Source organism: Colobus angolensis, unplaced genomic scaffold (assembly GCF_000951035.1).
Source record: "Colobus angolensis palliatus isolate OR3802 unplaced genomic scaffold, Cang.pa_1.0 Scaffold120, whole genome shotgun sequence".
NCBI classification, from domain to species: domain Eukaryota; kingdom Metazoa; phylum Chordata; class Mammalia; order Primates; family Cercopithecidae; genus Colobus; species Colobus angolensis.
In genome coordinates, this window is record NW_012113142.1 from 2,926,119 (window position 1) to 2,934,940 (window position 8,822).

General features: G+C 50.2%; 1 pseudogene across 1 annotated transcript in view; it reads left to right on the plus strand.

Annotated features, from left to right (window-relative positions):
• LOC105503785 overlaps nucleotides 1-1,510 on the plus strand; it is an 18,596-nt pseudogene extending 17,086 nt beyond the window's left edge. The window contains exon 4 of the transcript XR_001000533.1: nucleotides 862-1,510. The product of XR_001000533.1 is annotated as a 60S ribosomal protein L12-like (transcript). The remainder of the gene's footprint in view (nucleotides 1-861) is intronic.
• The last annotated feature ends 7,312 nt before the right edge of the window (nucleotides 1,511-8,822 follow it).

Here is an 8,822-nt window from a genome sequence, read left to right on the forward strand (position 1 = left end):
TCTCCTGCCTCAGCCTCCTGAGTAGCTGGGACTACAGGCGCCCACCCCAACGCCCGGCTGATTTTTTGTATTTTTTAGTACAGACAGGGTTTCACCGTGTTACCCAGGATGGTCTTGATCTCCTGACCTCATGATCCGCCCGCCTCGGCCTCCCAGAGTGCCAGCTTCATTTTTTTTGCATGCGAATATCCAGTTTTCCCAGCATTATCTGTGAAAAGACTGCCCTTTCCTCACCGAATGGTTTTGGTATCCTTATTGAAAATTATTTGACCTCATACATGAGTGTTTCTGAGCTTTTTATTCTATTCCATTGGTCTATATGTCTGTCTTCATGCCAGTACCACTGTTTTGATTACTGTAGCTTTGTAGTAAGTTTTGAAAGCAGAAAGTATGAGTCCTCCAACTTTGGTTTTTTTTTTTTGAGACAAAGTCTCACTCTGTCACCCAGGCTGGAGCGCAGTGGCGGGATCTCAGCTCACTGCAACCTCTACCTTCCAAGTTCAAACAATTATTGTTCCTCAGCCTTCTGAGTAGCTGGGATTACAGGCTTGCGCCACCATGCCTGGCTAAGTTTTGTATTTTTAGTAGAGACAGTGTTTCACCATGTTGGCCAGGCTGGTCTTGAGCTCCTGACATCAGGCGATACGCCCGCCTCGACCTCCCAAAGTTCTGGGATTACAGGCGTGAGCCACCGTGCCTGGCCTCTTACTGTTTCTGTGTATGAATTTCTTGCTTCAACCAGGTTGGCCTCTGGTCACTCTTGCGTACATTTTTCTGCCCACCTCCTTGCTCTTGCCCATCAGTGAATTCTGCCTGGGAAGACTTCCCCTGTCAGCTCTGCCCATCTCAAACTTACTTAAGACTCAGAAACCTACTTATGCTCTCGGCTTTCAGCTCGGAGGGGGCAAAGGTGCAACTTTCTTCGGTCGTCCTGAATCCGGGTTCATCCGACACCAGCCGCCTCCACCATACCGCCGAAGTTCGACCCCAGCGAGATCAAAGTCGTATACCTGAGGTGCACCAGAGGTGAAGTCGGTGCCACTTCTGCGCTGGCCCCCAAGATCGGCCCCCTGGGTCTGTCTCCGAAAAAGGTTGGTGATGACATTGCCAAGGTAACGGGTGACTGGAAGGGCCTGAGGATTACAGTGAAACTGACCATTCAGAACGGACAGGCCCAGATTGAGGTGGCGCCTTCTGCCTCTGCCCTGATCATCAAAGCCCTCAAGGAACCACCAAGAGACAGAAAGAAACAGAAAAACATTAAATACAGTGGGAATATCACTTTTGATGAGATCATCAACATTGCTCGACAGATGCGGCACCGATCCTTAGCCAGAGAACTCTCTGGAACCATTAAAGAGATCCTGGGGACTGCCCAGTCTGTGGGCTGTAATGTTGATGGCCACCACCCTCATGACATCATAGATGACATCAACAGTGGTGCTGTGGAATGCCCAGCCAGTTAAGCACAAAGGAAAGTATTTCAATAAAGGATCATTTGACAACTGGTAAAAAAAAAAAAAAAAAAAAAGAAACCTACTTATAGATTGGGCATGGTGGCTCATGCTTGTAATTCCAGCATTTTGGGAGGCTGAGGTGGGCGGATCACTTGAGACCAGGAGTTCCAGACCAGCCTGGGCAATATGACAAAACCCTGTCTCTATTTAAAAAAAGAAACTTAATTAAAACACACACACACACAAAAAAAAAACCCCAACACTGAAGCACTATTCACAATAGCAAAGGTGTGGAATCAACTTAAATACCCATTGGTGACAGATTGAATAAAGAAAATGTGGTACATATACACCATGGAGTACTATGCAGCTTATGCATAAAAAAGAATGAGATCATGTCTTTTTCAGGAATGGGGATGGAGCTTAAGGCTATTATCCTTAGCAAACTAACACAGGAACAGAAAACCAAATAGCGTATGTTCCTGCTTATAAGTGGGAGCTAAATAATAAGAACTTAAGAACACAAAGAGGTAAACAACAGACACTGGGGTCTACTTGAGGGTGAGGATGGGAGGAGGGAGAGGAGCAGAAAAGACAACTATTGGGTACTGGGCTTAATACTTGGGTGATGACATAGTCCGTTCAAGAAACCCCTGTGACACGTGTTTACCTATGTAACAACCCTTCATATGTATCCCCAAACCTAAAATAAAAGTTAATAAAAAAACCCGACCAAAGCAAAAACTGGCCAGGCATGGTGGTTCATGCCTGTAATCCCAGCACTTTGGGAGGCTGAGGTGGGCAGATCCCTTGAGGTTAGGAGTTTGAGAGCAGACGGGCCAACATGATGATACACCGTCTCTACTAAAAATACAAAACATTTGGCCAGGGATGCTGGCTCACGCCTGTAATCCTAGCACTTTGGGAGGCAGAGGTGGGAGGATCACCTGAGGTCAGGAGTTCGAGACCGGCCTGGCCAACACGGTGAAACGCCGTCTCTACTAAAATTACAAAAATTAATCAGGCATGCTGGTGGATGCCGGCAACCTTAGCTACATGGGAGGCTGAGGCAGCAGAATTGCTAGAATCCGGGAGGTGGAGGTTCCAGTGAACCGAGATCGTGCCATTGCACTCCAGCCTGGGCGACAAGAGGTAAACTCCGTCTCAACAAAACAAAAACAAACAAACAAAAAAACCCCCAAAATTAGCTGGGCATGGGAGTGGGCGCCTGTAATCCCAGCTACTTGAGAGGCTGAGGCAGGATAATTCCTTAAACCCGGGAGGCGAAGGTTGCAGTGAGTCGAGATTGCACCACTGCATTCTAGCCTGGGCCAGAGAGCGAGACTCCATCTCAAAGAAAAACAACCACAAGAAAAAACAACCAAAAAACCAAAACCAAAATAAAAAACCCCTACTTACTCTAGGCTCAGTCTATGAAGTCTTTTTTAGATTGTTACACCCCTCTATGACCTTTGAACTCTTCTGGAACCAATCTGCTATTCCTTGATTGCACGTAAGACATAATTAGTTTCTTTTCCAAACTGCATGATGGGAATGGGCCTTGTCTTCCCTTTACAGAGCATCAGCTCTGAGCAGGGCATTCTGCTAGGCTCAGGGCATACTGAGGATGACAAGATGCTTAGGGGCTTCTCCCTGACAGAGCTGATGGTCTGGGGGTAGAGGAAAGATAAGCTAAGAGGTGATTCTGGACCAGTGTAACAAATGGCGTCATATGGTCCTGGATGCAAGATGCACAGGAGTCAGGGAACCTTTCTCAACTGAGATGTGAAATGACCTCTTTTTTTTTTCTTTTTTGAGACCGAGTCTCACTCTGTCACCCAGGCAGTGCAGTGGTGCAATCTCGACTCACTGCAACCTCCGCCTCCCCGGTTCAAGCAGTTCTCGTCCTCAGCCTCCCGAGTAACTGAGATTACAGGCTCATGCCACTATGCCTGGCTAATTTTTTGTATTTTTAGTAGAGATGGGGTTTCACCATGTCGGCCAGGCTGGTCTCAAACTCCTGGTCTCAAGTGATCCACCTGCCTTGGCCTTCCAAAGTGCTGGGATTACAAGCGTGAGCCACCGTACCAGGCTGAATGATCCTCTTTTTTTTTTTTTTTTTTGAACACTCTCACTCTCTGGCCTGGCTAGAGAGCAGTGGCACAATTATAGCTCACTGCAGCCGTGACCTGATATGCTCAAGTGATCCTCTCACCTCAGCCTCCCAAGTAGCTAGAACTATAGGCACATGCCACCATGCTCAGTTAATTTTTAACATTTTTTTGTAGAGATGGGGGTCTCACTATGTTGCCCCGGCTGGTCTCAAGTGATCCTCCCACCTTGGCCCCACAAAGTGCTTGTATTACAGGCATGAACCATGAGGCCCAGTTTATAAAGTGATCTCTAAGCTTGGCAAGTAGAGTGGGGTGAGGTAGGATAAACTGCCAAGAAGAGAGAACTTGTGGCCGGGCACGATGGTTTATGGCTGTAATCCCAGCACTTTGGGAGGCCAAGGCGGGGGGATCACCTGAGATCAGGAGTTTGAGACCAGCCTGGACAATATGGTGAAACACCACTTCTACTAAAAATGCAAAATTTAGCCAGACCCAGTGGCACATGCCTGTAATCCCAGCTACTCAGGAGGCTGAGGCTGGAGAATCGCTTGAACCCAGGAGGCGGAGGTTGCGGTGAGCTGAGATTGTACTACGGCACTCCAGCCTGGGGGACAGAGCGAGACTCTGTCTCAAAAAAAATGAAGAGAGGGCCGGGCATGGTGGCTTATGCCTGTAATCCCAGGACTTTGGGAGGCTGAAGCGGGCAGATCATCTGAGGTCAGGAGTTCGAGTCCAGCCTGGCCAACATGGTGAAAACCCCGTCTCTACTGAAAAAATACAAAAATTAGCCAGGCGTGGTGGCATGCATCTGTAATCCCAGCTACTCAGGAGGCCAAGGCTGGAAAATCGCTTGAACCCGGGAGGCGGAGGTTGCAATGAGCTGAGATCGTGCCACTGTACTTGAGCCTGGGCGACAGAGTGAGACTTTTTTTTTCTAGAGACAAAGAAGGGAGAACTTGTGCTGAAGCCTATGGTCCAGAGAGTGCAGGGGGAGAGTGCAGGGTTTTTGAGGAGAGAAAGGATGTCAAGTGGGGTTGGACTTGGTGGCTGGGATGTGGAAGGGCAGTTTGGGCAACACGGGCGGAAACAGAGAGGCGAGCATGGCCTGTGCTCACAGGGGCTCCTAAGGCATGGCATGAAGTCTGAGTGGGATGTGGAGGGCTGTGGAGGGCTATCTGGGGGTAGAGGGCCTGAAGGATTTTAAGTAGGGGAGTGACGTGGTCAGACTCAGGATTGCACTGTGACTAATGGCTTGGAAAGGGGCAGAGCTGTGTTGGGAGTGTAGGGAGGGAGCCTGGAGACCAGAAATCCTCTCCAGGCTGTTACAGAAAGAGGGTGGTGTCCTGGCTGGAGTCACGGCAGTGCGAGTGGAGAAGAGAGGTGGATGCATCCTGACATAAAGAGAAGGTTGACAGTTTAGGGACTGGTTATTTTATTTATTTATTTTCCTTTTTGAGACTGAGTCTCGCTCTGTTACCCAGGCTGGAGTGCAGTGACGTTATCTTGGCTCACTGCAATCTCTACGTCCCGGGTTCAAGTGATCCTCCTGCCTCAGCCTCCCAAGTAGCTGGAATTACAGGCGCGTGTAATTTTTGCCCGGCTAATTTTTGTATTTTTAGTAGAAACAGGGTTTCACTATGTTGGTCAGGCTGGTCTTGAACTCCCGACCTCAGGCCCACCTCGACCTCCCAAAGTGCTGGGATTACAGGGGTGAGCCATCGTGCCCGGCACCACCTCCTTTTTTTTTTTTTTTTTTCTATTTTGGAGATAAGGTCTCCCTCTGTCACCCAAGCTGGAGTGCAATGGCACGATCATGGGTCACTGCAGCCTCGACCTCCTGGGCTCAAGCAATCCTCCCACCTCAGCCTCCTGAGTAGCTGGGACTACAGGCGTGCACCACCGCGCCTGGCTAACTTTTGCGTTTTTTATAGAGACAGGGTGTTGTTTTGTTGCCCAGGCTAGTCTTGAACTCCTGGCCTCAAGTGATCCTCCCACCTCTGCCTCCCAAAGTGCCAGGATTACAACCGTGAACCACTACACTTGGCCAATACCCCTTCTTCTATAGTTATGAGCTAGAGGCAGCAAATGACGTGGTCAAGGCCCCGCAGTGGGTACTGGGCGCCCATGCTCTCGCTCCGTCCTGGCTCTGCAGCGTGTTCTTGTCTCAGCATGGGTGACCTTTCGGGCAATCCTGGTATGGGAGGGGGAAGGGAGGTACTATCTGTTCTTCCAGGCCAGCCACAGACCTTGAGGGAGCCACAATAAATGCTGTGTTTGTTTGATAAAGCAGTTGGCTTTTGGTCTGGCAGGAAGAAGAGCTGGAACAGGTGTGGCAAGAGTGGGCAGCCTGCGGCACCTCTGTGGGAGATGGGTAAGACGGCTCCAGGGCTGTGAGTTTGAAGAAACCTAGGGACTTTCTCAGCCATCTCTCTCGTGTGGCACACCCCATGGCCTGGCAGGGGGCTTTGGGGGTGTGTAGTTTGAAGAAACCTAGGGACTTTCTCACGACCTAGCCATCTCCCACACGTGGCCATCTCTCTCATGTGGCACCACCCCAGGGTCTGGCAGCCGGCTCCAAGGCTGTGGAGTTTGAAAATCTGAGGGACGACCGGGCATGGTGGCTCACGCCTGTAATCCCAGCACTTTGGGAGGTCGAGGTGGGCAGGTCACCTGAGGTCAGGAGTTCAAGAGCATCCTGGCAAACATGGTGAAACCCCGTCCCTACTAAAAATACAAAAAATTAGCCAGGCATGGCAGTTGTGCCTATAATCCTAGCTACTTGGGAGGTTGAGGCACGAGAATCACTTGGACCTGGGAGACGGAGGTTGCAGTGAGCCAAGATCACACCACAGCACTCCAGCCTGAGCGACAGAGCGAGATTCCGTCTTAAAAAAAAAAAAAAAGCGGGGAGGAACAGACCAGGAAGGGGAAGGGATTTTCTTGAAGTCACACAGGAAAGCAGTGGCCAGGCTGGTCCTAGAGTGATCAGATTTCCTGACTCCCGCCTGGGGTGTGCTTCCTGATGCTAAATGCCTTTCTCTTCTCTGGCTGTTGGAAGACTTCCTGAAACCCCTTACCTGGGATCCTGCTCAGTTTGTGGTCTGTGTGTTACCAGCTCTACCACCTCTGCTTAAGGATCAAAAAAGAAGTTAGGATGGACCCAAAGCCAGACACAGATCCGTGTGCACGTGGCGGAGGCTGTAGGATGGAGTAGGACACCTCCCTTCCCCTGTCCCTCCCCAAGGAGGCCCCGGGGGTGCCCAGGGGTTGGGAGAAACCAGGGGAGACTCTGAGACCCGGTAGCCCTGCCATTGGGGATTGGGTCTGTCTCCCTTCTCTGCCACATTCCCCTGGCTTGGGGGTGCTGGGGTGGGCTAAGGAGGCAGACGATACCTGGGCCTCACAGTGTAGCCAGGAGGGATGGCGTCCAGGCTGCCCTCTTGAAGCTGATGGTAAATGAATAACCCTGCCCCTGCCTCCACGGCTTCCCGGCTCTCTTGGGCCAGGCACTGCTAAGGGTGGAGGCAGATGCAACCCCTTGGTCCCCTGCCCATGCCTGCAAATCCCATCCCAGACAGGCCCAGAGAAACCTCCTCTTGGTTCCCTCCCCTTCATCTCCTATCCCTAAGCTCCTTCATTGTCTAAGGCGATCTCCTTCTTGAATCCTTCCTTCTCACTAAGCCCGGCCCCCTCACTGAGCCCCCTCCCGTCTCTAAGCCCCCTTCCCTCTAAGCCCCATAACCCTACCCCTTTTCCAGCCTCATCCTTTCACCCTCATTCCCTCCCTCCTTCTCTTTCCTTCCCTCTCTTTCCTTCCCTCTGTTTCCCTCCCTTCTACTCTTTCTTTTTCTTTCTTTCTTTCTTTCTTTCTTTCTTTCTTTCTTTCTTTCTTTCTTTCTTTCTTTCTTTCTTTCTTTCTTTCTTTCTCTTTCTTTCTTTCTTTCTCTCTTTCTTTCTTCTTTTCTTTTTCTCTTTTTCTTTTATCTTTGTCTCTTCCTCCCTTTCTCTCTTTCTTTCTCTCTCTTTCTCTCTCTTTTCCTCCCTCCCTTTCTCCCTTCCTTTCTCCCTCCCTTTCTCCCTTTCTTTCTCCCTCCCTCCCTTTCTCCCTTCCTTTCTCCCTCCCTCTCTCCCTTCCTTTCTCCCCGCCTCCCTTTCTCCCTTCCTCTCTTTCTCTCTTTTTTCTCTCTTTCTCTCCCTCCCCATCTTTCTTTTTCTCTTTTTTCCCTTCCTTCCTCTCTCTCACTTTCACTCTCTTCTCTCTCCCCCGACTTCCACCCCTCCTCTCTCCCCTTTTCTCTCTCTCTCCCATCCTTCTCTCTTTCTCCTTTTTTTTTTTTTTTTTTGAGACAGAATTTTGCTCTTGTTGCCAGGCAGGAGTACAATGGCGTGGTCTCGGCTCACTGCAACCTCCGCCTCCCAGGTTCAAGCAATTCTCCTGCCTCAGCCTCCCAAGTAGCTGGGATTACAGGTGCCCACCACCACGCCCGGTTAATTTTTGTATTTTTAGTAGGATGGGGTTTCACCATGTTAGCCAGGCTGGTCTCAAATTCCTGACCTCAGGTGATTCTGCATGCCTCGGCCTCCCAAAGTACTGTGAATACAGGCGTGAGCCAACATACCTGGCCTTCCCGTCCCCTCCCCTCCCCTTTCCTTTCTTTGTCTTGCTGTGTCACCCAGGCTGAAGTGCAGTGGTGCCATCATTGCTCACTGCAGCCTCAGACTCCTTGGCTCAAGCAATCCTCCAGGCTCAGCCTCCCTAGTAGCTGGGACTACAAGCATGCACCACCACGCCTGGGTAATTTTTAATTTTTTTACAGGGTTGGGGTCTTACTGTGTTGCCCAGGCTGCCTGCATCCCCTTTCTCAAACTCTCTCCAGGACCCATCTCCATCAATCATTCCTGGTGCCTACATAATCAGTTTCACTCTCCCTGACTCCCTCCAGAGACTAGAAGAGCAGTTCCCAAAGGGAAATCTGCTGGGGAGAGAGTAATCCAAACACCCAGTCCTTTCCTAGAATCTTACAGCGACCGACCAAGCAAAGCTACACTTACTATCATAAAGCAAAGTACCTTTTGTTTTTAGACAGAGTCTTACTCTGTCTCCCAGGCTGGAGTGCAGTGGTGTGATCTCAGCTCACTGCAAGCTCCGCCTGCCAGGTTCACGCCATTCACCTGCCTCAGCCTCCCAAGTAGCTGGGACTACAGGCGCCCGCCACCACGCCCGGCTAATTTTTTGTTTTTGTATTTTTAG